The sequence below is a fragment of the Scyliorhinus torazame genome, chromosome 13, assembly GCF_047496885.1.
Source record: "Scyliorhinus torazame isolate Kashiwa2021f chromosome 13, sScyTor2.1, whole genome shotgun sequence".
Taxonomy (NCBI): domain Eukaryota; kingdom Metazoa; phylum Chordata; class Chondrichthyes; order Carcharhiniformes; family Scyliorhinidae; genus Scyliorhinus; species Scyliorhinus torazame.
Window position 1 is genome coordinate 2,911,546 of NC_092719.1, and position 27,770 is coordinate 2,939,315.

The 27,770-nt window shown below is 49.9% G+C and overlaps 1 protein-coding gene across 2 annotated transcripts in view; it reads right to left on the reverse strand.

Moving 5' to 3' along the window:
• LOC140387805 (semaphorin-3D-like) overlaps window positions 1-27,770 on the reverse strand; it is a 482,389-nt gene that overhangs the window by 396,309 nt on the left and 58,310 nt on the right. The window contains exon 2 of one of the 2 annotated variants that reach the window (XM_072470940.1): window positions 18,520-18,592. The exons of the other annotated variant lie outside the window; for it this stretch is intronic. The gene's annotated coding sequence lies outside the window, so the exon portion shown is untranslated. The remainder of the gene's footprint in view (window positions 1-18,519; window positions 18,593-27,770) is intronic. 2 annotated transcript variants of the gene reach the window in all.

Consider the following 27,770-nt stretch of genomic DNA (forward strand, 5'->3'; position numbering starts at 1 on the left):
TCTGACACGGTTGGTAGAACAAATGGAGGAGGACTTCAAGAGGTGGGACATGCAGCCTCTATCGCTGGCGGGCAGGGTGCAAGCAATTAAGATGATGGTCCTCCCGAGGTTCTTATTTGTATTTCAATGTCTCCCTATACTAATCACCAAGACCTTTTTTAATAAAATAGACAGGAGCATCACGAGCTTCGTGTGGGCAGGGAAAGTTCCGAGAGTAAGGAGGGGGTTCCTTCAGCGTAGTAGGGACAGAGGAGGATTGGCACTACCGAACTTGGGCGATTACTATTGGGCCGCAAATGTGGCAATGATACGTAAATGGATGATGGAGGGTGAGGGAGCGGCGTGGAAAAGACTGGAGAGAAAGTCCTGTAAAGGGACGAGTTTAGAGGCGCTGGTGACGGCGCCGCTACCGATCTCACCTAAAAGGTTCACCACGAACCCGGTGGTGGCGGCAACATTGAATATCTGGGGACAGTGGAGGCGACAGAAAGGGGTGCGGGGAGCGCTGGTGGGGTCCCTAATCAGGAACAACCATAGGTTCGCCCCAGGAAGAATGGATGGAGGATTTCAGAGCTGGTACCAGTTGGGAATTAGGAGGGTGGGAGATTTATTTATAGATGGGGCTTTTGCGAGCTTGGGAGCATTGGAGGAAAAGTATAAGTTGCCCCGGGGAAATGTCTTGAGATATATGCAGGTGAGGGCGTTTACTAGACAACAGGTGAGGGAATTTCCGTTGCTCCCGACACAGGGGATACAGGACAGGGTGCTTTCAGGGGTGTGGGTCGGAGAGGGCAATGTGTCAGAGATTTACCGAGAGATGAGGGAAGAGGGGGAGGAGTCGGTGGGCGAACTAAAAGGAAAGTGGGAAGAAGAACTAGGGGAGGAGATAGAGGAGGGTATGTGGGCTGATGCCCTAAGCAGGGTAAATTCGTCTTCCTCATGCGCCAGGCTTAGCCTGATTCAATTTAAGGCGCTACATAGAGCACACATAACGTGAGCAAGATTGAGCAGGTTCTTTGGAGTGGAGGACAAATGTGGGAGGTGTGGCGGGAGCCCGGCAAACCACGCACATATGTTTTGGGCGTGCCCAGCACTGGAAGGGTATTGGAAGGGAGTGACGGGAGTGATTTCGCGGGTGGTGAAGGCCCAGGTCAAACCAGGCTGGGGGTTAACTCTATTTGGAGTTGCGGAAGAGCCGGGAGTGCAGGAGGCGAAAGAGGCCGACGTTGTGGCCTTTGCGTCCCTAGTAGCCCGGCGCAGGATCCTACTCATGTGGAAGGAGGCGAAACCCCCCGGACTGGAGGCCTGGGTAAATGATATGGCGGGGTTCATTAAACTGGAGCAGATAAAGTTTGCCCTGAGAGGATCGGCTCAAGGGTTCACCAGGTGGTGGCAGCCATTTCTCGACTACCTAGGGGAACGTTAGAGGGAAGACAGATGACCAGCAGCAGCAACCCAGGGGGAGGGGGGGGGGGGGGGGGGGGAGGGGGGGTGGTTTTAGTTTAGGTCAAAGATAAAGGGGTTTTGTTACTTGTGTATTGTTAAAAATTTCTGTATTGTTATTGTTGCATTTGCTTTGTAAGAGGGGAAAAATTGTTGTTTGGGAAAAAAATTTCAATAAAACATATTTAAAAAATAAGAAAAAATAAAAAAACTCGTGCTGGATTCTTCGTGGCCCTCACAAAACTCGCGACGAGGGTTAAAGTGAATAGCTGTCTACACTGCTGAAGCCACCTCCCTGGATTTTTGTTGGATACAGGTTGGAAGTTGTTTTCTATTACACCATGCCTCTGTACGGACGTTTGGATGTTTTTGGTGCTGCGCTGGAAAGCTGGAACCAGTACACACAACGGATGCGTTACTATTTCCGGGCAAACAATATCACCGAAAACGAGCGCCAGGTGGTCATATTGCTCACCGCCTGCGGCCCACATACGTTTGGGGTGATTAGGAGCCTTACGTACCCAGCTGCGCCGGACACCAAAACGTTTGATGAACTTGTGACCTTAGTGGGGCAACATTTTAACCAAACCCTGTCCACGATAGTCCAACGTTACCGGTTTAATACCGCTGAGAGGACCCCCCTTGCCGATTTTCTATCCAGGCTATGCAGGATTGCGGAATACTGTGACTATGGTGAGACCTTGTCAGAAATGTTACGCGACCGTTTGGTTTGCGGCCACTCAGAGAAAGTTGTTAGCTGAGCCAACATTGACTTTTCAACAGGCCATTCAAATAGTATTGTCCCGAGAGAGCGAAGAGCGAGGCGTGCAGGAGCTACAGGGAATGGAGGTGCATGCCTTGGGGCACAACCCCTTCCGTCCGAAAACGTCCCCCCGCACTCCTGCGGTACCTTGGGCGAGGCGACGTCCGGATTGACGCCAGTGGCCATCGGACATTCCTCCCCGAAGGGAGCCTTCTCCAGAACCAATGGATGAGGAGACATGTCCGTGTCAGACTTGTAGGTGCCGACCCCGTCGCGGACGCCGGTCCTGGGGGCGCCAGAGGCACCGTCGTTCCGACCGAAATTGGGGCCAGTCAGGGGACGTACCTTCCATGTGGATGAACCTGCGGCGACTACTCCTGAGGACGTGGAGACGGAGGACAACTGCCTGCAGCTGCATTGTGTGGCAGCTCTCCGTGTGGCCCCCATTAAGGTGACAAGACGGGTCAATGGTCACCCGCTTGAGATGGAGTTGGACACTGGCGCAGCGGTCTCCGTGATCGCCCAGAGGACATTCGACCGCATCAAGTAGGGTATACAGACCCTTACATTAACCGACACACAAGCCAGGTTGGCCACCTACACGGGGGAACCATTGGACATTGTAGGAACTACGATGACCCCTGTTGTTGAGGACGCCAGAAGGGGCGTTCCCACTTATCGTGGTGCGCGGCCATGGGCCCAGTCTGTTGGGTCGGGACTGGTTGCGCCATTTGCGGTTGCAGTGGCAGCACATCCTCCAAACAGTTTCTGAAGGGTTGACTGAGGTGCTAGGACGATACCCAGATGTATTACAGTCCAGTTTGGGGAAAATAAAAGGGGCCGTAGCCCGTATCCAAGTCGAACCAGGAGCCACGCCGCGCTATTTCCAGGCGCGCCCTGTGCCTTACGCCTTGCTCGAGAAGGTAGAAAGGAAGCTCACTCATTTGGAGACTTTGGGTATTATCAGGCCCGTCTGTTTCGCTGACTGGGCAGCACCAATTGTACCTGTAATGAAGCCAGATGCCACAGTTCACTTGTGCGGCGACTATAAACTTGCAGTGAATACAGCTTCCCGACTCGACCGATATCCAATGCCTCACATAGAGGATCTCTACGCGAAGCTTGCAGGCGGACTCTCGTTCACAAAATTAGATATGAGTCACGCCTACCTACAGTTGGAGCTGGACCCTGCCTCCGGGCCATATGTAACGATTAATACACACCGGGGCCTGTATGAATATACACGTTTGCCCTTTGGAGTATACTCTGCCTGCGCTATTTTTCAACGCGTTATGGAGGGCATTTTGAGAGATTTACCACGTGTCGCTGTCAACTTAGATGACATTTTGATCACAGGGACGTCGGAGCAGGAACACTTGGAAAATCTGGAGGCTGACCTTAGACGCTTTTCGGAGGCTGGAGTCCATTTACGTCGCACAAAGTGCGTCTTTCAGGCAAAGGAAGTAGTCTACCTGGGTTATCGGGTGGACCGCGAAGGTTTGCACCCCGTCGCAGAGAAGGTGCACGCGATTCAACAGGCCCCCGCCCCGACTGACACTTCGCATCTTTGTTCTTTTCTCGGCCTCGTAAACTATTACGGGAAGTTCCTCCCCAATCTGGCATCTACGCTGGCCCCGTTACACCTGCTGCTAAAGAAAAATCACACCTGGGTTTGGGGTCAGCCGCAAGAAACCGCTTTCCGGCGGGTAAAGCAACAATTGTCGTCGTCTGGGTTACTAACCCACTATGATCCTGGAAAGCCTTTGCTCGTCACATGTGATGTATCCCCGTATGGTATTGGGGCCGTCCTGTCCCACAAGATGGAGAACGAGGCTGAGCGACCGATAGCTTTCGCCTCCCGCACATTGACTGCAGCGGAGAAAAAATACGCGCAGATCGAGAAAGAGGGCCTGGCGGTGGTCTTTGCGGTGAAACGCTTCCACCAGTACGTGTACGGCCGCCATTTCACTATCGTGACTGATCATAAGCCTCTGCTGGGACTTTTCAGAGAGTATAAGCCAATACCGCCCATTGCTTCTGCACGGATCCAGCGCTGGGCTTTGTTGCTCGCTGCATACGAGTAATCTCTGGAGCACAAACCAGGAACGCAGATAGCGAATGCCGACGCACTGAGCCGATTGCCTTTATCGACCGACCCCATGTCGACCCCCACGACCAGTGAGGTGGTTGCAACCCTATATTTTATGGGCACCTTGCCTGTCACGGCATCACAGATCCGTGAGTGGACCCAGACGGAGCCAGTCCTGTCAAAGGTTCGGCACATAGTCCTGTATGGTGGGCAACATAGACAGCTCCCAGGTGAGTTGCGGGCATTTTCCTCCAAGCTGTCAGAATTCAGCGTGGAAGACGGCGTCCTCTTGTGGGGGACACGTGTGATTGTCCCGGAAATAGGACAGGAGCTGATACTATCAGACTTGCACAATGGGCATCCGGGCGTGACCAAGATGAAAATGTTGGCCCGGAGTTATGTCTGGTGGCCAGGCCTCGACACCGACATTGAGAAGGTGGCCCAAAACTGCTCCATTTGCCAGGAGCATCAGAAGCTTCCGCCGGCCATGCCCCTACATCACTGGGAATGGCCAGGGCGGCCTTGGGCATGCTTGCATGCAGATTTCGCCGGCCCTTTTCAAGGATCCATGTACCTTCTATTAATCGATGCCCAGTCTAAATGGCTAGAGTTGCATAAGATGGTAGGCACAACGTCCTGTGCAACAATTGAGAAGATGCGTTTGTATTTCAGTATGCATGGCCTCCCCGAGGTGCTGGTCACGGATAACCGCACTCCATTCACAAGTGAGGAGTTTGCGAGGTTCATGAAGATGAACGGCATACGCCATATCAGCACTGCCCCTTACCACCCGACTTCAAATGGGTTGGCGGAGCGCGCAGTGCAGACGAGGCCTAAAGAAGCAGTCTTCCGGGTCAATGGACACGAGACTGGCTCGCTTTTTGTTTTCGTATAGGACCACCCCCCATGCGGTGACTGGGGTAGCTCCCGCAGAACTCCTGATGGGCCGGAGACTTCGCACCCGCCTTAGCATGGTTTTTCCGGACATTGGCGCAAAAGTACGCCGCACACAAGAACGGCAGGGACATGGTTTTTCTCGGCATTGGCCGATTCGGCAGTTTGTGCCCGGTGACCCAGTGTTCATTCGGAATTTTGCTGGTGGTGCCCAGTGGGTCCCTGGTGTAATCTTTCACCAAACGGGCCCTATCTCTTACCAGGTGCAAGCCCAGGGTCGCCTCCAGTGCAAACATGTAGACCACGTTCGGTCCAGAAGACTATCCCTTCCAAAGATTCCCCGCCCCAGAGCTCATTTCTACAGCCACAGAGACCAGACACAATGGAAAGTAGTCCTCACAAACTTCCTCTGGTGCCTCACTCAAAGCCTGCGTAGGTCGTTACAGAACCGCGTGGAGATTGAGATGCCGAGATGACGGAGGGAGCAGACTTTTGACTCTGAGATGGAGACACAGGACGCATCAGAGGGGGAATCCTCGGGCCCACGGGCTGTGGATGTCCAACCGTATGCTGTTCATCACGGAAGCGCTGGTCTCCATCTCATTACACGCCGCCCGATCCAGCGCCTCGTGCAAACAGTGTCCGGCCTGCGGCAAAACGAGTCCGACGCCCTCCTTCGCCAGGGTCTTCGGTGGATTCCTTGGACTTTGGGGGGTGAGGGACGTTATAACCTGCCTGCTTACCATTGGCTGGGGACTAATGACAATCCCACAATCCTGTGGGAGTATGAGCTTCCCCAATGAGGGGGGCGGAGAAATCATTAGCAGACTCCCTGTATAAATAAAGCTTGCCAGTTTGGAACCAGCAGGAAGGAGTGAGCAGCAAGCGAAGTTGCTGCTGCTGTTGTATCTATATGTTATTGTAAATAAATGTTATTTCTTTGTATCCTTAAAACTCATGCTGGATTCTTCGTGGCCCTCACAAAAAGACCTTAACCCAAGTAAGCAATCCCATGGCCCTGGACTTCCGGGTGCGGCGATGACCAGCTGAGTCGCACGTTTCGGCAGCTCCCGGTGAAACGGACTTTTGGGCTCTTGATAGGAGCCCCAACGGCAATTTTGACGGCTAAAAACACTGTGCGGTAAACCAGAAGGGAATCCCCCCTGGATACGGATGGAAAAAGGAGGAGAAAGTGGCCGGATTGCAGTGGATCCTTTAGAACAGCGGCAAGGAAGGCAAGCAAAAACCAAGATGGCGTCGGAAGGTGGCAGTTTAACATGGGGCCCTGAACAACAAGAGTTCTTGAAATGCTGTGTGGAAGAGCTCAAAAAGGAAATGAAGAAAGAGCTGTTGGCCCCAATACTACAGGCGATCGAAGGGCTAAAGGAGGAACAAAAGACCCAGGAGCGGGAGCTTCGGGTCGTGAAGGCAAAGGCAGCCGAGAATGAGGACGACATACAGGGCCTGGTGGTGAAGACGGAGACGCATGAGGCACATCAGAAACGATGTGTGGAAAGGTTGGAGGCACTGGAGAACAACGTAAGGAGGAACAACCTGAGGATTCTTGGTCTTCCTAAAGGTGTGGAGGGAGCGGACGTCGGGGCATATGTGAGCACGATGCTGCACTCGTTAATTGGAGCGGAGGCCCCGGCGGGTCCGTTGGAGGTGGAGGGAGCATACCGAGTGATGGCGTGAGGACCGAGTGCAGGAGAAATTCCCAGAGCCATAGTGGTGAGATTCCTCCGTTTTAAGGATAGAGAAATGGTCCTTAGATGGGCAAAGAAAACTCGGAGCAGTAAATGGGAGAACGCGGTGATCCGCGTTTATCAAGACTGGAGTGCGGAGGTGGCGAGAAGGAGGGCGAGCTTTAATCGGGCCAAGGCGGTGCTTCATAAAAAGAAGATAAAATTTGGAATGCTGCAACCGGCAAGACTGTGGGTCACATATCGAGGGAGGCACCACTACTTTGAGACGGCGGATGAAGCGTGGACTTTTATTGTGGAAGAAAAACTGGAATGAGCGGGTTATTAAAAAGAACGTTTGAACAGAGTGGTGGGGCGAATGTGGGGGGCAAAGAGGGGGGTTGAAAAGGGGGGAAAGAGGAGTTTTATGTACTAATCCTGCGATGTGGTAACTTTTCTCTCTCCCACAGGTGGTGATGGGGGGAGGAGGGGAGGTGGAGGAGATGGGGCATTGGCCATTGGGGGCGGGGCCAAGGGAGAAGCGCGGGCTTGGTTCCCGCGCTATGATAATCATGGCGGGAATAGAGAAGCAGGAAGGAGGGGGCGTCGCACGGTGCGAGCCGAGGTCACGGGGGGAAGCCGAGGTCGGCCAGAGTTTGCTGACTTCTGGGAGCAACATGGGGGGAGTAATTACGCTAGCGGGGGATCTAGCGGGGGGGGTGGGAGGGGGGAATTACTGGGTTGCTGCTGCTGGGGAGAGGGGGGAGCTGGTATGGGAGGGGATGGGCGGGGGGGCACCGCCTGGGGGAGATACAGCTGCGTGGGAACCGGGTGAGGAGCTGGAAAAAGGGGATGGCTAATCGACAAGGGGGGGGGTAGGAAGCCCCCCAACCCGGCTGATCACGTGGAACGTGAGAGGGCTGAAAGGGCCGATAAAGAGGGCACGGGTACTCGCACACCTTAAGAAACTTAAGGCAGATGTGGTTATGTTACAGGAAAGGCACCTGAAACTGATAGACCAGGTTAGGCTACGCAAAGGAGGGGGGGGGCAGGTGTTCCATTCGGGGCTAGATGCGAAAAACAGGGGGGTGGCTATATTAGTGGGGAAGCGGGTAATGTTCGAGGCAAAGACTATAGTGGCGGATAACGGGGGCAGATACGTGATGGTGAGTGGCAAACTACAGGGGGAGACGGTGGTTTTGGTAAACGTATATGCCCCGAACTGGGATGATGCCAATTTTATGAGGCGGATGCTAGGACGCATTCCGGACCTAGAGATGGGAAAGCTGATAATGGAGGGAGATTTTAATACGGTGTTGGAACCAGGGCTGGATAGGTCGAAGTCCAGGACTGGAAGGAGGCCGGCAGCAGCCAAGGTACTTAAAGATTTTATGGAGCAGATGGGAGGTGTAGACCCGTGGAGATTTAGCAGACCTAGGAGTAAGGAGTTCTTGTTTTTCTCCTATGTCCATAAAGTCTACTCGCGAATAGACTTTTTTGTGCTGGGAAGGGCGTTGATCCCGAAGGTGAGGGGAACGGAGTATCACGCTCCACACTGGGTAGACTTGGCGATAGGGGAGGAAACAGGAGGGCGCCCACCCTGGAGAATGGACATGGGACTAATGGCAGATGAGGGGGTGTGTCTAAGGGTGAGGGGGTGCATTGAAAAGTACTTGGAACTCAATGATAATGGGGAGGTCCAGGTGGGAGTGGTCTGGGAGGCGTTGAAGGCGGTGGTTAGAGGGGAGCTGATATCAATAAGGGCACATAAAGGGAAGCAGGAGAGTAAGGAACGGGAGCGGTTACTGCAAGAACTTTTGAGGGTGGACAGACAATATGCGGAAGCACCGGAGGAGGGACTGTACAGGGAAAGGCAAAGGCTACATGTAGAATTTGACTTGCTGACTACGGGCACTGCAGAGGCACAATGGAGGAAGGCACAGGGTGTACAGTACGAATATGGGTAGAAGGCGAGCAGGTTGCTGGCACACCAATTGAGGAAAAGGGGAGCAGCGAGGGAAATAGGGGGAGTGAGGGATGAGGAAGGAGAGATGGAGCGGGGAGCGGAGAGAGTGAATGGAGTGTTCAAGACATTTTATAAAAAATTATATGAAGCTCAACCCCCGGATGGGAGGGAGAGAATGATGGGCTTCTTGGATCGGCTGGAATTTCCCAAGGTGGAAGAGCAGGAAAGGGTGGGACTGGGAGCACAGATCGAGGTAGAAGAAGTGGTGAAAGGAATTAGGAGCATGCAGGAGGGAAAGGCCCCGGGACCGGATGGATTCCCAGTCGAATTCTATAGAAAATATGTGGACTTGCTCGCCCCGGTACTGATGAGGACCTTTAATGAGGCAAAGGAAAGGGGACAACTGCCCCCGACTATGTCTGAAGCAACGATATCACTTCTCTTAAAGAAGGAAAAGGACCCGCTACAATGCGGGTCCTATAGACCTATTTCCCTCCTAAATGTAGATGCCAAGATCCTGGCCAAGTTAATGGCAATGAGAATAGAGGAATGTGTCCCGGGGGTGGTCCACGAGGACCAAACTGGGTTTGTGAAGGGGAGACAGCTGAACACGAATATACGGAGGCTGTTAGGGGTAATGATGATGGCCCCACCAGAGGGGGAAACGGAGATAGTAGTGGCGATGGATGCCGAGAAAGCATTTGATAGAGTGGAGTGGGATTATTTGTGGGAGGTGTTGAGGAGATTTGGTTTTGGAGAGGGGTATGTTAGATGGGTGCAGCTGTTGTATAGGGCCCCAATGGCAAGCGTGGTCACGAATGGACGGGGATCTGCATATTTTCGGCTCCATAGAGGGACAAGGCAGGGATGCCCTCTGCCCCCATTATTGTTTGCACTGGCGATTGAGCCCCTGGCGATAGCGTTGAGGGGTTCCAAGAAGTGGAGGGGAGTACTTAGAGGAGGAGAAGAACACCGGGTATCTTTGTATGCGGACGATTTGCTACTATACGTGGCGGACCCGGCGGAGGGGATGCCAGAAATAATGCGGATACTTGGGGAGTTTGGGGATTTTTCAGGGTATAAATTGAACATGGGGAAAAGTGAGTTGTTTGTGGTGCATCCAGGGGAGCAGAGTAGGGAAATAGAGGACCTACCGTTGAGGAAGGTAACAAGGGACTTTCGTTACCTGGGGATCCAGATAGCCAAGAATTGGGGCACATTGCATAGATTAAATTTAACGCGGTTGGTGGAACAAATGGAGGAGGATTTCAAGAGATGGGATATGGTATCCCTGTCACTGGCAGGGAGGGTGCAGGCGGTTAAGATGGTGGTCCTCCCGAGATTCCTCTTTGTGTTTCAGTGCCTCCCGGTGGTGATCACGAAGGATTTTAAAAAAAGGATTGAAAAGAGCATCATGGGTTTTGTGTGGGCCGGGAAGACCCCGAGAGTGAGGAAGGGATTCTTACAGCGTAGCAGGGATAGGGGGGGGCTGGCACTACCGAGCCTAAGTGAGTATTATTGGGCCGCTAATATTTCAATGGTGAGTAAGTGGATGGGAGAGGAGGAGGGAGCGGCGTGGAAGAGATTAGAGAGGGCGTCCTGTAGGGGGACTAGCCTACAGGCTATGGTGACAGCCCCATTGCCGTTCTCACCGAGGAACTACACCACAAGCCCGGTGGTGGTGGCTACACTGAAGATTTGGGGACAGTGGAGACGGCATAGGGGAAAGACTGGAGCCTTGGGGGGGTCCCCGATAAGAAACAACCATAGGTTTGCCCCGGGGGGAATGGATGGGGGATATGGAATGTGGCAAAGAGCAGGAATAACGCAACTGAAAGATCTGTTTGTGGATGGGAAGTTCGCGAGTCTGGGAGCGCTGACCGAGAAATATGGGTTGCCCCAAGGGAATGCATTCAGGTATATGCAACTGAGGGCTTTTGCGAGGCAACAGGTGAGGGAATTCCCGCAGCTCCCGACACAAGAGGTGCAGGACAGAGTGATCTCAAAGACATGGGTGGGGGATGGTAAGGTGTCAGATATATATAGGGAAATGAGGGACGAAGGGGAGACTATGGTAGATGAACTAAAAGGGAAATGGGAAGAAGAGCTGGGGGAGGAGATCGAGGAGGGGCTGAGGGCAGATGCCCTGAGCAGGGTAAACTCGTCGTCCTCGTGTGCCAGGCTAAGCCTGATTCAGTTTAAGGTATTACACAGGGCGCATATGACTGGAGCACGGCTCAGTAAATTTTTTGGGGTGGAGGATAGGTGTGCGAGGTGTTCAAGAAGCCCAGCGAATCATACCCATATGTTTTGGTCATGCCCGACACTACAGGGGTTTTGGATGGGGGTGACAAAGGTGCTTTCAAAAGTAGTAGGGGTCCGGGTCGAACCAAGCTGGGGGTTGGCTATATTTGGGGTTGCACAAGAGCCGGGAGTGCAGGAGGCGAGAGAGGCCGATGTTTTGGCCTTTGCGTCCCTAGTAGCCCGGCGCAGGATATTGCTAATGTGGAAAGAAGCCAAGCCCCCGGGGGTGGAGACCTGGATAAATGACATGGCAGGGTTTATAAAGCTAGAGCGGATTAAGTTCGTTCTAAGGGGGTCGGCTCAAGGGTTCACCAGGCGGTGGCAACCGTTCGTCGAATACCTCGCAGAAAGATAGATGGAATGGAAAAAAGAAGGCAGCAGCAGCAGCCCAGGATCGGGAGGGGGGGGGGGGGAGGAGGAACCAGAAGGACTCTCAGGGTTGTTAATATATACTGTATAATATGTATAGGTCGTTGCTACAGATAATTATATATTGGACTGTTAAATTATATTTTTGGAGAGTGTTACTTGTAATAAGACAGTTGCCAATTAGGGTTAGTTTTCATTTTTGCTATTTATTATTGATTCATTCATTTTTTGTTTATAAAATAGGTCATTGTTATTGGTGTTGTTATAATATTGTGTAAAGGATACACAATGTACTGTGTTGGTTGACCAAAAATTTTCAATAAAATATTTACAAAAAAAAACAATCCCATGGCCCTATCCTGAAGAAAACAAATAGTTACTGCCTGTGCCCTGGTCAGGATCGATCTCTCAATGAACAGCATTAAAACAAGTTTTGTGGCCAATACCCCATTGCTGTATGAAACATTGTGTGAATATTGACTCTTAAGCTATCTGCATTACAACAGTGAGAACACTTCAGCAGTAATTCAGAGTAAAGTGCTCTTTGATGTTACTACACCAATGCAAGCTTTTCCTTCTAACAAAGGTCAAGTCAAGTAATTACTTTTATGCTATTTAGGATTATCTAATAATTCAACATAATAGTTTCCTTTTAAATAATAAATACGCCATAAAAAAATGTACCACCTGGCTCTTATCCCTATTTAAAACCAGTGTTTGAATTTCCAACCATTAATTTAGACTCTGAACTATTAATGTGTTAAGAATTAGCTTTGATGTTAATGCAGAGTAAGAAGAAGCGAAATCGCCATGTCAGATTAAATTCAACGCTGATAAAAGTGGGTTTTAACCAGGCTTGTGTAAACAGGCTCATCCAAATGTTCACTTGTCTCCAGCTGCCTTGCTGCATGCACAAACACATGCCACATGAGATAATTAGCTGTAACTTGATGCCACCTGGTCTTGAGTTGAAAGGAGAAATGTAACGCTCCACGTTTCCATAACCACATTGGGAGGATGTGTTGATGCAAAATATGCAGGTTTAAATTAAAAGGCAAAATGGAACCTCGACCAGCTAAACTAGCACCACCCTCAATTATCATTTGCCTCCCAAAACAAACGTCAAACGCTAGAGCATCACTCAAATGTCCCTATCATAGGTGTATCTCGAAAGTGAATGGAATTGCCCAAAACCATGTTTTGCATTTCAAAGTTCAGAACTGCTGCCTGTAATGTTTAATTTCGGAGGTGAAATTACTTTCTCATCGTGTAGGGGTGTGGTGTTTTACCCTTTTATTTGAAACCTTCCTAAAGGAATATCAAACATGTTTATTCCAGGACAGTGGGCTAAACAGCTGGCTTGTAATGCAAAACAAGACCAGTAGCGTGGGTTCAATTCCCGTTCCAGCCTCCCCGAACAGACGCCGGAATGTGGCGACTATGGGCTTTTCACAGTAACTTCATTGAAGCCTACTTGTGACAATAAGCGATTATTATTATTAGCTTGGGTGTGTTAGTGTGCACCGGCTGAGGTTCTTCATGAAGGTCCGCCTTCTCAACCTTGCCCCTCGCCTGTGGTGCAGTGACCCCCAGGTTAAATCGCCACCAGTCAGCTCTCTCCCCCTCAAAGGGGAAAGCAGCCTATGGTCACCTGGGACTGTGGTGATATTTACATTTACTAAAAACAATTCCTGGAGCACCAATTGGAAAGTTTCTGAAAGAATGTTCATTTACCTAAATAACTACTCAATGAGCAGTAATAGTGCAGGTTGGAGCAGTAAAGAGTAATTCAGGACTGTGCCACCGATTGCTCTGTGCTGTTCAACACAGCCAAGTATCCAATCACATTCATCTCTACTCTGCGATCCATCCAGGAAGAAGCTACAGTTCATTATTTACAAAGTAAGGAAATCCATAAAATGATGCATTATTGAGATAAAGCAAACCCAAAATGATCCATCTCAGCAGCAGAGTCAGGTGAACCAGGTTTATAGATATAGAAAATACCAGCAAATATTTCCTGATACAAGAAGTGGTGAACAGCTGGAGTGTGTTGTCCAGGCGGGTAATTGGAGAAAACAGCATGGATAGATTTCTGAATGGCTGTGATCAAATGTGTTGAAGGGCCTTCTTCATACAAAACTTTGCTGTGAGTTGGTAATTACAAAACTGTCAGAGAACTTTCAAATTCTTCTTTTAGCTAAGTTAAGTGTGCCCCGACTTTCATTCAGCAACAGCATTGTGAGTGTAGCAAACATGACAAAAACTAGAAGGTGAATTACGATTCAATCAAACAGGTATTGTGCAAAACATAGACAGAACATTTTATCTCTCTGTACGGTTGAAAATCCATACGGCACACAACTAGTAGCACTGTGCCACATGAAAGTTATGAAAGTTATCACAACAATGCTGTATTACACTGCAGGCAGGAGAGGAAGAGTGTACGTTGACCATGTTGGTGCCATGCACCATGTTCTGCATTTGTGTGAAAGCTGTCACATTCTCCTTGAAAGCTCACACATTCTCATGAAGCCAGGGCCTTCATGAATAACCTCAGCCGGTGCATTCTCCTTCCTTCCCTATTACGGTATGTGTTGTCTGCATAGCGTGCAAGAAACAATGGGCTGGTTTCTCCGCAGCCCCGTGCCGAAATTGCGGCCGCCCTGGTGGGGGGGCGGGGGATCGGGCACAGTGGGGGGGCCTTATGGGCGGCCGGGGGAGAGATTGGGCCGGACGGATCCTCGGACGTGCAGCCGATCGGGGGGGGGCTTACATTTCGAAGCTGCCTCCGTGGTCCGAGTCCGCCATGCGCTCAGTGCGGCCGCTGGAGGCCACCGCCGTGCACATGCGCGGACTCCAGACAGGAAGTGCGGGGGCCTGTATCCACAGCAAAAGCTGCGTGAATCTCTCTGTGTCCCTGCTAGCTCCCTGCAGGTCAGTGAATCGACTGTTCTTTTTTATTGGAAACTCGGGAGTGAAACACGAGCGTTTTTACGCCGGCGTGGAGACATAGCCCCATTTTGGGAGAATCCAGCACAATATTTTTCACTGTATACTAATATATGTGACAATAATAAATCAAATCAAATGAAACACAGTAAAAGTCCTCTGTCCTGTTCTGCTGATCCATTCTTTCCATTTGTTTACTGATTAAAAACTGATTACACAGTTTGTTTCTACCATTGTGAATGCTGCAAACCCATCAGTAAGCAGGTTCCCATGTTTGTGACTTGTGTTTCCAATCTTATTGCTGCTTCAAATTGTTGTACAAAGTATATTCAGCCCTTTTCTATTCGGTAAAGAACCTGTTTGAATACCAGAGCAGATGAAGCATTCAGAGGATGCTTCTGGGAGCCATGCAAATCTTCCAAATGTTTTGGTATTGTTTGTGGGCTGAGACCTGGGACTCATCCCTCATCCTGACAACTAGAACAAAATGTGTTTGCTTTTCCAATATGCGTCGGCGTACAACACAAACAGCCATCTCAGCCTCTGAATGGACCTTATTCCCCCGGTCAGGAACAATTAAACCCATTCCTGAACAATTGCCCAAGAAATAAAGAAAAAAACTGCAAAGTATGAAAAGTCCTTCTTATTTTTCACACGTTTTAACATTTTAATGTATCTGTAGTTGAAAATGATTCTTTGCCTCCACAAAGTAATTTGAACATGATCAGAACAGAACAAGGGTAGACTTGGGCGTGGTGATGGGGCAGATAGGGGATCATGGTAGAATTGGCTGGATCAACCGAACTTTCCTATTTAACATGGCACTTTCTTTTGGAGCATAAAACCCTTTGAAAAGAGTAGGAGAGTTCTCCCAACTTGGCCAAGAATTATCCCTCAATCGCCATGACTGAAGAAGAGTAGATTATCTGGTCATTATCATACTGCCATTGAATGGATCTTTCTGTGCACAAATTAGATGTCCTGACTGCAGTGGCTGCGCTTCACAAAGTGTATCGCTGCTCAGGATGTGCTCAAATCGTGAAGGGCATCATAGGAATGCAAGATTTTTCTTTAAATCAAATATTGCAGGATGTTCCCTCGGTTGTTTTTGACTCCCCGAGGGGAACAGCAACTGTTTGCAGTTAGATAACCCATCAAGTTGTTAGAAATAACAAGTTAGTTGCAGCTGCAGGTGACACGTGTCTGTTCCTGCTGAGGTTGTTCTCAAAAACGCAGATGGCTGTCAGCAGCTCCAGAGCAAACGGCACTCGCCCGATTCTCTGCTGATGACACTTATCTGACCCCCCACCCCCCACCCCCACACCCCCACACACCCCCACACGCACACACAGGCAAACTGAGCACAATCTCAAAATATTCAACTTCCAGATTATTCAGTGTGAAACCAAGCTGTCTGCACATTCTCACAGAGGCTGAATCTGAATCGGTGTAATACCAACAGCATTCTTTGCAGTTTAGAGACTATGTTAATTCAGATAAATTAATCCTCAACACTTGATTGTCCTTTGGTATTTTGAAATCTGTATCCACAACATTGCACTTAAATAATCTCAAAACATTTTTGACGCATATTTAGATTATCATCGGCTTCAGGTGGATTAATTGAATTCCACCCCTTTAGAATCAGAAAGTTTATATCCTGCATGGTGGTGAAAATAATAGTCGGGCCCAGTGAAAATTTAGTTTATCACTTGGCCATCATTAAAAACAAAACATTTTTCCTCCAGGAATCCAATGGTCTCTTTTTAATTAACACCAGGAAAGATTTAGTCAATTATATGCACCCGAATTAATCTTTTCATGAAGAGTGGGTTTATGATTTTGCTACTCAAAGAAGAAAGCTTCCACCACCACAGAACTGCCCTTCACCCCCTCTCCCTGATACCCAAGCTGTTCCTCGAATAACCTGTTTCCATGGTTATGTTGGAGCCTAAACTTCAAGTTGCTCCATTATCCTGCGTAAAGAATTCTATCATATTAATTCCATCTCGGGGTGTGTATGACGTTAACTCTGGATTAAAGAAATGAAATGAAAATCGCTTATTGTCACAAGTCGGCTTCAAATGAAGTCACTGTGAAAAGCCCCTAGTCACCACATTCCGGCGCCTGTTCGGGGAGGCCGGTACGGGTATTGAACCCGCGCTGCTGGCCTGCCTGGGTCTGCTTTAAAATCCAGCTATTTAGCCCACTGTGCTAAACCTGCCCTGGAGAAGTGGCAAAAGCATTGCGTTCTCTCGAACAAAAATATCTTTTCCAAAAGTGGGTTTAGAAATGCAGGTGGGAGCAAATGGATAGCGATCCCGCTGCTGAAATTGTCCTGTGGTATTTGGAACCTTGAGGAGTCAATCACTCCCCATGCAGTCGCAACTCTATCCTGCGAAACTGTGAATAAATAGCTCAACAGAGGGAAAAATCTGTTCAACGTTGCTTAACCATTCTGCAAATGTAAATTTCATAGCGTTCAAGACAGGTTTCATAACAGAGGTGCGAATTTCATGTTTCAAATCAGTTTCACTATCAAAGTGTGAATGAATATCTGAAAAAGCAGGTTTTGTAACATGAACGAGAATTTTGTTACGCAAGTGTTTTGCAATGCGAATTGTTAAAATAATCACTATGTCATCGCTTAAACCAGGTATAATGTATGGTTACGTCAAACTTATGAGGTTCCTGAAACCTGCAGTTCAGTTTCCAGTGTGTTATTCAGGCGAAAGTATCGGAAAATGAGGTCAGAAAAAGGACCCTTTCCTTTTCTTCACCTATTCCTCTTGGTTCTCTTGAGGAAGAGTGAAATTAATTCTCATTGATCTGGCACTGAAAGCTGGAATAAGCTCAGACACCTCATGGGATGGGGTGTAGCAGATCCAGATCCAGTCCAAAGCTCCCTTTACTCTGCCCAGCTACACTCAGGAAAGCACCACCTACCACAGCAACAAGGCAAAGTTTTTTTTCAAATCCTATCATAGGATGTAGCCATCTCCAGTACGGACGGCATTTGTTGCCCCAGAATTGAATGGTTTGCTCGGCCATTTCAGGGGACAGTTAAGATTCAACCACATTGCTATGGGTTTGGAGTCACATGTGAAGCAGGTGATGATGGCAGATTTCCTTCCTAAAGGGCATTAGTGAATGAGATGGGGTTTTTATATTGTTGCTGAAGCTAGTTTTATAATTCCAGATTTATTAATTGAATGCCATGGTGGGATTTAAACCCATGTCCCCAGAATACAAATCCATTAACGATACCACAACGCCGCCATGGTCTCTTGCGAATCTATCAATTTTGACTTTGATTTTTTTTTTTTTAATTTGTTCATGGGAATGCGGGCATCGTTGGCTGGGCGCTCAGCGCAGTTAAGAGTTGACCACATTGCTGTGGGTCTGGCGTCACATGTAGGCCAGACCAGGTACTGACGATAGATTTCCTTCCCTCAAGGACATTAGTGAACCAGATGGGTTTTAGGACCATTGACAATGGTTTCCAGGTCATCATTAGTCTTCTAACTCCAGATTCGAACCTGGATCCTGAGAGCATTACCCTGGGTCTCTGGATTAGTAGTTCAGTGACAATACCGCTACACCACTGCCTCCCCTACCAGGAGAAACAAAGAGTTATGTTCATTATCCTGTCCTTATCCAATCGCCTTGCATTTCCCAGCACAAGTCATGAGGGAAATGAGAAGAACAGCTGATCGCTCGACCCTGCCAGGTCAGTTATACGGATCGGTCAACATGGTCAGTGCAGCTCAGGCCAGCAGCCAAACTGGAAATATGTTCAGCTCAATTCTAGCATGTGACCCAGGTACTCCAAAGTCACTGAGGAAGCATGTTCCATTGTGTGTCTGGCGGGAAAGGTTGTACAAGTAGCAGACAGAGTCAGAGAACAGTGGTGAGCAGGAAGAAGTGTCTGAGGGAGAAAGAAGAGACGGTGAGGGAAAATAGAGGAAGTGATAAAGTAATGGGAACTAAAATGTTCTGATACAATTATTTCCTCTTGTTCTGCTATGATATTGATGATGAAAAATCACAAACTCACCTCTGATGCCCTGCCACTGATTGGCTGAAGTTTTAGACTTTAACAATTGGTTGCTGAAAATGAGGCCACCATCCTGTTGAAATCAAAGATAAAACACATTTTAACACTTCCTATTCCTCAACAAAGACATTGATTTATAATGTTAGAAACAGCAAAGCTTGTGCAGTTGAAGACTGAAATAAGATAAACTTGTGTCAGAAGTATTAGCCCCAAAGCCCCTGGATGTGTCTCTGTCTAAACAGAGTGAGAGCACTGATGTGTTTGAGGTGAAATCTTATTTACTCTTCATACATTAATGACATGAAACCTAGTTTACTGCAACGTTTTTTAACATTTATGTGTCAGCCTTAAAGCCACGGTTTGATTCACGTATTATACAAGCAAACAAGATGTGGTTTGCTCAATCTCTAAACATCAGAGAGGTTTATAGAGTAACTCAGTCATGTCATCTATTGGTAGATTATTTTTATAACTATCAGGACAACCACTAAAACACAAAAGGCACAACGACCCATTATAGCCATGATCAGTGAATTTATTGTGACAAGGATAACATTAATTGGGATCCGATCAGGATACCGAGGCAGGACGCTCGAGTTAGAAAACTTGCAGACTCACAAGACCCACCTCAGTAAAATGTGCCCAAATATGCACAATATTGGCTCTGGGGCTGGATGGGGGGAGGTGGGAGGGATGTGTGGCAGGAGGGGGGCAGGTGGGAGCATAGAGAATGGTGGGAACAGGATAGAGCCCAATCATCCAGCACCAGGATAGAGTCAGGCCCAGTGATCCAGGATAGAGATAGGCCCAATGATCCAGGATAGAGTCAGGCCCAATGATCCAGGATAGAGTCAGGACCAATGATCCAGGATAGAGTCAGGACCAATGATCCAGGATAGAGTCAGGCCCAGTGATCCAGCATCAGGATAGGGTCAGGCCCAGTGATCCAGCATCAGGATAGAGTCAGGCCCAATGATCCAGCATCAGGATAGAGTCAGGCCCAGTGATCCAGGATAGAGTCAGGCCCAGTGATCCAGGATAGAGTCAGGCCCAATGAGCCAGCACCAGGATAGAGTCAGGCCCAGTGATTCAGGATAGAGTCAGGCCCAATGAGCCAGCACCAGGATAGAGTCAGGCCCAGTGATCCAGGATAGAGATAGGCCCTATGATCCAGGATAGAGTCAGGACCAATGATCCAGGATAGAATCAGGCCCAATGATCCAGGATAGAGTCAAGCCCAATGATCTAGGATAGAGTCAGGCCCAATGAGCCAGGATAGAGTCAGGCCCAGTGATCCAGGATAGAGTCAGGCCCAGTGAGCCAGCACCAGGATACAGTCAGGCCCAATGATCCAGGATAGAGTCAGGCCCAATGATCCAGCATCAGGATAGAGTCAGGCCCAATGATCCATGATAGAGTCAGGCCCAATGATCCAGGATAGAGTCAGGCCCAATGATCCAGGATAGAGTCAGGCCCAATGATCCAGGATAGAGTCAGGCCCAATGATTCAGCATCAGGATAGAGTCAGGCCCAATGATCCAAGATAGAGTCAGGCCCAATGATCCAGCATCAGGATAGAGTCAGGCCCAATGATCCAGCATCAGGATAGAGTCAGGCCCAATGATCCAGGATAGAGTCAGGCCCAATGATCCAGGATAGAGTCAGGCCCAATGATCCAGCATCAGGATAGAGTCAGGCCCAATGATCCAGGATAGAGTCAGGCCCAATGATCCAAGATAGAGTCAGGCCCAATGATCCAGGATAGAGTTAGGCCCAATGATCCAGCATAAGGTTAGAGTCAGGCCCAGTGATCCAGGATAGAGATAGGCCCAATGATCCAGGATAGAGTCAGGACCAATGATCCAGGATAGAGTCAGGCCCAATGATCTAGGATAGAGTCAGGCCCAATGATCTAGGATAGAGTCAGGCCCAATGAGCCAGGATAGAGTTAGGCCCAGTGATCCAGGATAGAGTCAGGCCCAGTGATCCAGCATCAGGATAGAGTGAGGCCCAATGAGCCAGCACCAGGATAGGGTCAGGCCCCATGATCCAGCATCAGGATAGAGTCAGGCCCAGTGATCCAGGATAGAGTCAGGCCCAGTGAGCCAGCACCAAGATAGAGTCAGGCCCAATGATCCAGGATAGAGTCAGGCCCAGTGATCCAGGATAGTCAGGCCCAATGATCCAGCATCAGGATAGAGTCAGGCCCAATGATCCAGGATAGAGTCAGGCCCAATGATCCAGGATAGAGTCAGGCCCAATGATCCAGGATAGAGTTAGGCCCAATGATCCAGCATCAGGTTAGAGTCAGGCCCAATGATCCTGCATCAGGATAGAGTCAGGCCCAATGATCCAGGATAGAGTCAGACCCAATGATCCAGCATCAGGTTAGAGTCAGGCCCAATGATCCAGGATAGAGTCAGGCCCAATGATCCAGGATAGAGTCAGGCCCAATGATCCAGCATCAGGATAGAGTCAGGCCCAATGATCCAAGATAGAGTCAGGCCCAATGATCCAGCATCAGGATAGAGTCAGGCCCAATGATCCAGGATAGAGTCAGGCCCAATGATCCAGGATAGAGTCAGGCCCAATGATCCAGCATCAGGATAGAGTCAGGCCCAATGATCCAGGATAGAGTCAGGCCCAATGATCCAAGATAGAGTCAGGCCCAATGACCCAGGATAGAGTTAGGCCCAATGATCCAGCATCAGGTTAGAGTCAGGCCCAATGATCCAGGATAGAGTTAGGCCCAGATATCCAGGATAGAGTCAGGCCCAATGAGCCAGGATAGAGTTAGGCCCAGTGATCCAGGATAGAGTCAGGCCCAGTGATCCAGCATCAGGATAGAGTGAGGCCCAATGAGCCAGCACCAGGATAGGGTCAGGCCCCATGATCCAGCATCAGGATAGAGTCAGGCCCAGTGATCCAGGATAGAGTCAGGCCCAGTGAGCCAGCACCAAGATAGAGTCAGTCCCAATGATCCAGGATAGAGTCAGGCCCAGTGATCCAGGATAGTCAGGCCCAATGATCCAGCATCAGGATAGAGTCAGGCCCAATGATCCAGGATAGAGTCAGGCCCAATGATCCAGGATAGAGTCAGGCCCAATGATCCAGGATAGAGTTAGGCCCAATGATCCAGCATCAGGTTAGAGTCAGGCCCAATGATCCAGCATCAGGATAGAGTCAGGCCCAATGATCCAGGATAGAGTCAGACCCAATGATCCAGCATCAGGTTAGAGTCAGGCCCAATGATCCAGGATAGAGTCAGGCCCAATGATCCAGGATAGAGTCAGGCCCAATGATCCAGCATCAGGATAGAGTCAGGCCCAATGATCCAAGATAGAGTCAGGCCCAATGATCCAGCATCAGGATAGAGTCAGGCCCAATGATCCAGGATAGAGTCAGGCCCAATGATCCAGGATGGAGTCAGGCCAAATGATCCAGCATCAGGATAGAGTCAGGCCCAATGATCCAGGATAGAGTCAGGCCCAATGATCCAAGATAGAGTCAGGCCCAATGACCCAGGATAGAGTTAGGCCCAATGATCCAGCATCAGGTTAGAGTCAGGCCCAATGATCCAGGATAGAGTCAGGCCCAATGATCCAGGATAGAGTTAGGCCCAGATATCCAGGATAGAGTCAGGCCCAATGATCCAGCATCAGGATAGAGTCAGGCCCAATGATCCAGCATCAGGATAGGGTCAGGCCCAGTGATCCAGCATCAGGATAGAGTCAGGCCCAATGATCCAGCATCAGGATAGAGTCAGGCCCAGTGATCCAGGATAGAGTCAGGCCCAGTGATCCAGGATAGAGTCAGGCCCAATGAGCCAGCACCAGGATAGAGTCAGGCCCAGTGATTCAGGATAGAGTCAGGCCCAATGATCCAGGATAAAGTCAGGCCCAATGATCTAGGATAGAGTCAGGCCCAATGAGCCAGCACCAGGATAGAGTCAGGCCCAGTGATCCAGGATAGAGATAGGCCCAATGATCCAGGATAGAGTCAGGACCAATGATCCAGGATAGAGTCAGGCGCAATGATCCAGGATAGAGTCAGGCCCAATGATCTAGGATAGAGTCAGGCCCAATGAGCCAGGATAGAGTCAGGCCCAGTGATCCAGGACAGAGTCAGGCCCAGTGAGCCAGCACCAGGATAGAGTCAGTCCCAACGATCCAGGATAGAGTCAGGCCCAGTGATCCAGGATAGAGTCAGGCCCAATGATCCAGAACCAGGATAGAGTCAGGCCCAATGATCCAGGATAGAGTCAGGCCCAATGATCCAGCATCAGGATAGAGTCAGGCCCAATGATCCAGGATAGAGTCAGGCCCAATGATCCAGCATCAGGATAGAGTCAGGCCCAATGATCCAGGAAAGAGTCAGGCCCAACGATCCAGGATAGAATCAGGCCCAATGATCCAGGATAGAGTTAGGCCCAATGATCCAGCATCAGGTTAGAGTCAGGCCCAATGATCCAGCATCAGGATAGAGTCAGGCCCAATGATCCAGGATAGAGTCAGGCCCAATGATCCAGGATAGAGTCAGGCCCAATGATCCAGGATAGAGTCAGGCCCAATGATCCAAGATAGAGTCAGGCCCAATGATCCAGGATAGAGTTAGGCCCAATGATCCAGCATCAGGTTAGAGTCAGGCCCAGTGATCCAGGATAGAGATAGGCCCAATGATCCAGGATAGAGTCAGGACCAATGATCCAGGATAGAGTCAGGCCCAATGATCCAGGATAGTCAGGCCCAATGATCTAGGATAGAGTTAGGCCCAGTGATCCAGGATAGAGTAAGGCCCAGTGATCCAGCATCAGGATAGAGTGAGGCCCAATGAGCCAGCACCAGGATAGGGTCAGGCCCCATGATCCAGCATCAGGATAGAGACAGGCCCAGTGATCCAGGATAGAGTCAGGCCCAGTGAGCCAGCACCAGGATAGAGTCAGTCCCAATGATCCAGGATAGAGTCAGGCCCAGTGATCCAGGATAGTCAGGCCCAATGATCCAGCATCAGGACAGAGTCAGGCCCAATGATCCAGGATAGAGTCAGGCCCAATGATCCAGGATAGAGTCAGGCCCAATGATCCAGGATAGAGTTAGGCCCAGTGATCCAGCATCAGGTTAGAGTCAGGCCCAATGATCCAGCATCAGGATAGAGCCAGGCCCAATGATCCAGGATAGAGTCAGACCCAATGATCCAGCATCAGGTTAGAGTCAGGCCCAATGATCCAGGATAGAGTTAGGCCCAATGATCCAGGATAGAGTCAGGCCCGATGATCCAGCATCAGGATAGAGTCAGGCCCAATGATTCAGGATAGAGTCAGGCCCAATGATCCAGGATTGAGTCAGGCCCAATGATCTAGGATAGAGTCAGGCCCAATGAGCCAGCACCAGGATAGAGTCAGGCCCAGTGATCCAGGATAGAGTCCGGCCCAATGATCCAGGATAGAGTCAGGCCCAATGATCCAAGATAGAGTCAGGCCCAATGATGCAGGATAGAGTTAGGCCCAGATATCCAGGATACAGTCAGGCCCAATGATCCAGCATCAGGATAGAGTCAGGCCCAATGATCCAGCATCAGGATAGAGTCAGGCCCAATGATCCAAGATAGTGTCAGGCCCAATGACCCAGGATAGAGTTAGGCCCAATGATCCAGCATCAGGTTAGAGTCAGGCCCAATGATCCAGGATAGAGTCAGGCCCAATTATCCAGGATAAAGTTAGGCCCAGATATCCAGGATAGAGTCAGGCCCAATGATCCAGCATCAGGATAGAGTCAGGCCCAATGATCCAGGATAGAGTCAGGCCCAATGATCCAGCATCAGTTTAGAGTCAGGCCCAATGATCCAGGATAGAGTCAGGCCCAATGATCCAAGATAGAGTCAGGCCCAATGATCCAGGATAGAGTCCGGCCCAATGATCCAGGATAGAGTCAGGCCCAATGATCCAGCATCAGGATAGACTCAGGCCCAATGATCCAGCATCAGGATAGAGTCAGGCCCAATGATCCAGGATAGATTCAGGCCCAATGATCCAGGATAGAGTCAGGCCCAATGATCCAGGATAGAGTTAGGCGCAGTGATCCAGGATAGAGTCAGGCCCAATGATCCAGCATCAGGTTAGAGTCAGGCCCAATGATCCAGCGTCAGGATAGAGTCAGGCCCAATGATCCAAGATAGAGTCAGGCCCAATGATCCAGTATAGAGTCAGGCCCAATGATCCAGGATAGAGTCAGGCCCAATGATCCAGGATAGAGTCAGGCCCAATGATCCAGGATAGAGTCAGGCCCAATGATCCAGGATAGAGTCAGGCCCAATGATCCAGCATCAGGATAGAGTCAGGCCCAATGATCCAGGATAGAGTCAGACCCAATGATCCAGGATAGAGTCAGGCCCAATGATCCAGGATAGAGTCAGGCCCAATGATCCAGGATAGAGTCAGGCCCAATGTTCTAGGATAGAGTCAGGCCCAGAGATCCAGCATCAGGATAGAGTCAGGCCCAATGATCCAGGATAGAGTCAGGCCCAATGATCCAGGATAGAGTCAGGTCCAATGGTCCAGGATAGAGTCAGGCCCAGTGATCCAGGATAGAGTCAGGCCCAATGATCCAGCATCAGGATAGAGTCAGGCCCAATGATCCAAGATAGTGTCAGGCCCAATGACCCAGGATAGAGTTAGGCCCAATGATCCAGCATCAGGTTAGAGTCAGGCCCAATGATCCAGGATAGAGTCAGGCCCAATTATCCAGGATAAAGTTAGGCCCAGATATCCAGGATAGAGTCAGGCCCAATGATCCAGCATCAGGATAGAGTCAGGCCCAATGATCCAGGATAGAGTCAGGCCCAATGATCCAGCATCAGTTTAGAGTCAGGCCCAATGATCCAGGATAGAGTCAGGCCCAATGATCCAAGATAGAGTCAGGCCCAATGATCCAGGATAGAGTCCGGCCCAATGATCCAGGATAGAGTCAGGCCCAATGATCCAGCATCAGGATAGACTCAGGCCCAATGATCCAGCATCAGGATAGAGTCAGGCCCAATGATCCAGGATAGATTCAGGCCCAATGATCCAGGATAGAGTCAGGCCCAATGATCCAGGATAGAGTTAGGCGCAGTGATCCAGGATAGAGTCAGGCCCAATGATCCAGCATCAGGTTAGAGTCAGGCCCAATGATCCAGCGTCAGGATAGAGTCAGGCCCAATGATCCAAGATAGAGTCAGGCCCAATGATCCAGTATAGAGTCAGGCCCAATGATCCAGGATAGAGTCAGGCCCAATGATCCAGGATAGAGTCAGGCCCAATGATCCAGGATAGAGTCAGGCCCAATGATCCAGGATAGAGTCAGGCCCAATGATCCAGCATCAGGATAGAGTCAGGCCCAATGATCCAGGATAGAGTCAGACCCAATGATCCAGGATAGAGTCAGGCCCAATGATCCAGGATAGAGTCAGGCCCAATGATCCAGGATAGAGTCAGGCCCAATGTTCTAGGATAGAGTCAGGCCCAGAGATCCAGCATCAGGATAGAGTCAGGCCCAATGATCCAGGATAGAGTCAGGCCCAATGATCCAGGATAGAGTCAGGTCCAATGGTCCAGGATAGAGTCAGGCCCAGTGATCCAGGATAGAGTCAGGCCCAATGATCCAGCATCAGGATAGAGTCAGGCCCAATGATCCAGGATAGAGTCAGGCCCAATGATGCAGGATAGAGTCAGGCCCAGTGATCCAGGATAGAGTCAGGCCCAATGATCCAGCATCAGGATAGAGCCAGGCCCAGAAATCCAGGATAGAGTCAGGCCCAATGATCCCGCTTCAGGTTAGAGTCAGGCCCAATAATCCAGCATCAGGATAGAGGCAGGCCCAATGACCCAGGATAGAGTCAGGCCCAATGACCCAGGATAGAGTCAGGCCCAGTGATCCAGCATCAGGATAGAGTCAGGCCCAGTGATCCAGCATCAGGATAGAGCCAGGCCCAGAGATCCAGGATAGAGTCAGGCCCAATGATCCAGGATAGAGTCAGGCCCAGTGATCCAGCATCAGGATAGAGTAAGGCCCAGTGATCCAGCATCAGGATAGATCCAGGCCCAATTATCCAGCATCAGGATAGAATCAGGCCCAGTGATCCAGCACCGGGATAGAGTAAGTCCCAATGATCCAGGATAGAGTCAGGCCCAATGATCCAGGATAGAGTCAGGCCCAATGATCCAGGATAGAGTCAGGCCCAGTGATCCAGGATAGTCAGGCCCAGTGATCCAGGATAGAGTCAGGCCCAATGATCCAGGATAGAGTCAGGCCCAGTGATCCAGCATCAGGATAGAGTCAGGCCCAATGATCCAGCATCAGGATAGAGTCAGGCCCAGTGATCCAGGATAGAGTCAGGCCCAATGATCCAGGATAGAGTCAGGCTCAATGATCCAGCATCAGGACAGAGTCAGGCCCAGTGATCCAGGATAGAGTCAGGCCCAGTGATCCAGGATTGAGTCAGGCCTAGTGATCGGGGATAGAGTCAGGCCGAATGATCCAGCATCAGGATAGAGTCAGGCCCAATGATCCAGGATAGAGTCCAGCCCAATGATCCAGGATAGAGTCAGGCCCAGTGATCTGGGCGTTGCTGTTGGGGTGGAAGTTCAAAATGCCGCTGTGGAAGTTGTGAATTAAAATGTGCAAGAGGTTCTTCCAAGTGTCACATCGATCCAACTCTCTGTATTCCCATAGATCACTGGGAATACTGAACTCCCATCCCTGGGCAGTAACAGTGACTTCAACGAGCACAAATTGCTGCCCTGTTCAGGGTGACAGATTCATCTTCCCACCTCTACCACTTCATCAATGCTCCTGCTGTTTCCTGTCAGCTTCCCCATACTGCTGTCACCCAGGCCGAGAAGGTACAATCTGATACCAGTCTTCCTATGCACTCTGCAGGAGCAGGAGGACAGGTGAAGGTGGATGGGAGACAGGCATTAAGGAAATTAACAGAGTTGCTTGATTGACTTTTGTGCGAAATATGGCATGACCTTCCTTGAAAATTTTTTTTTAGAGTACCCAATTCATTTTTTCCAATTAAGGGGCAATTTAGCGTGGCCAATACACCTACCCTGCACATTTTTGGGTTGTGGGGTCGAAACCCACGCAAACCCGGGGAGAATGTGCAAACTCCACACGGACAGTGACCTAAAGCCGGGATCGAACCTGGGACCTCAGCGCCGTGAGGCTGAACTGCTAACCCACTGCGCCACCGTGCTGCCCTAGGCATGACCT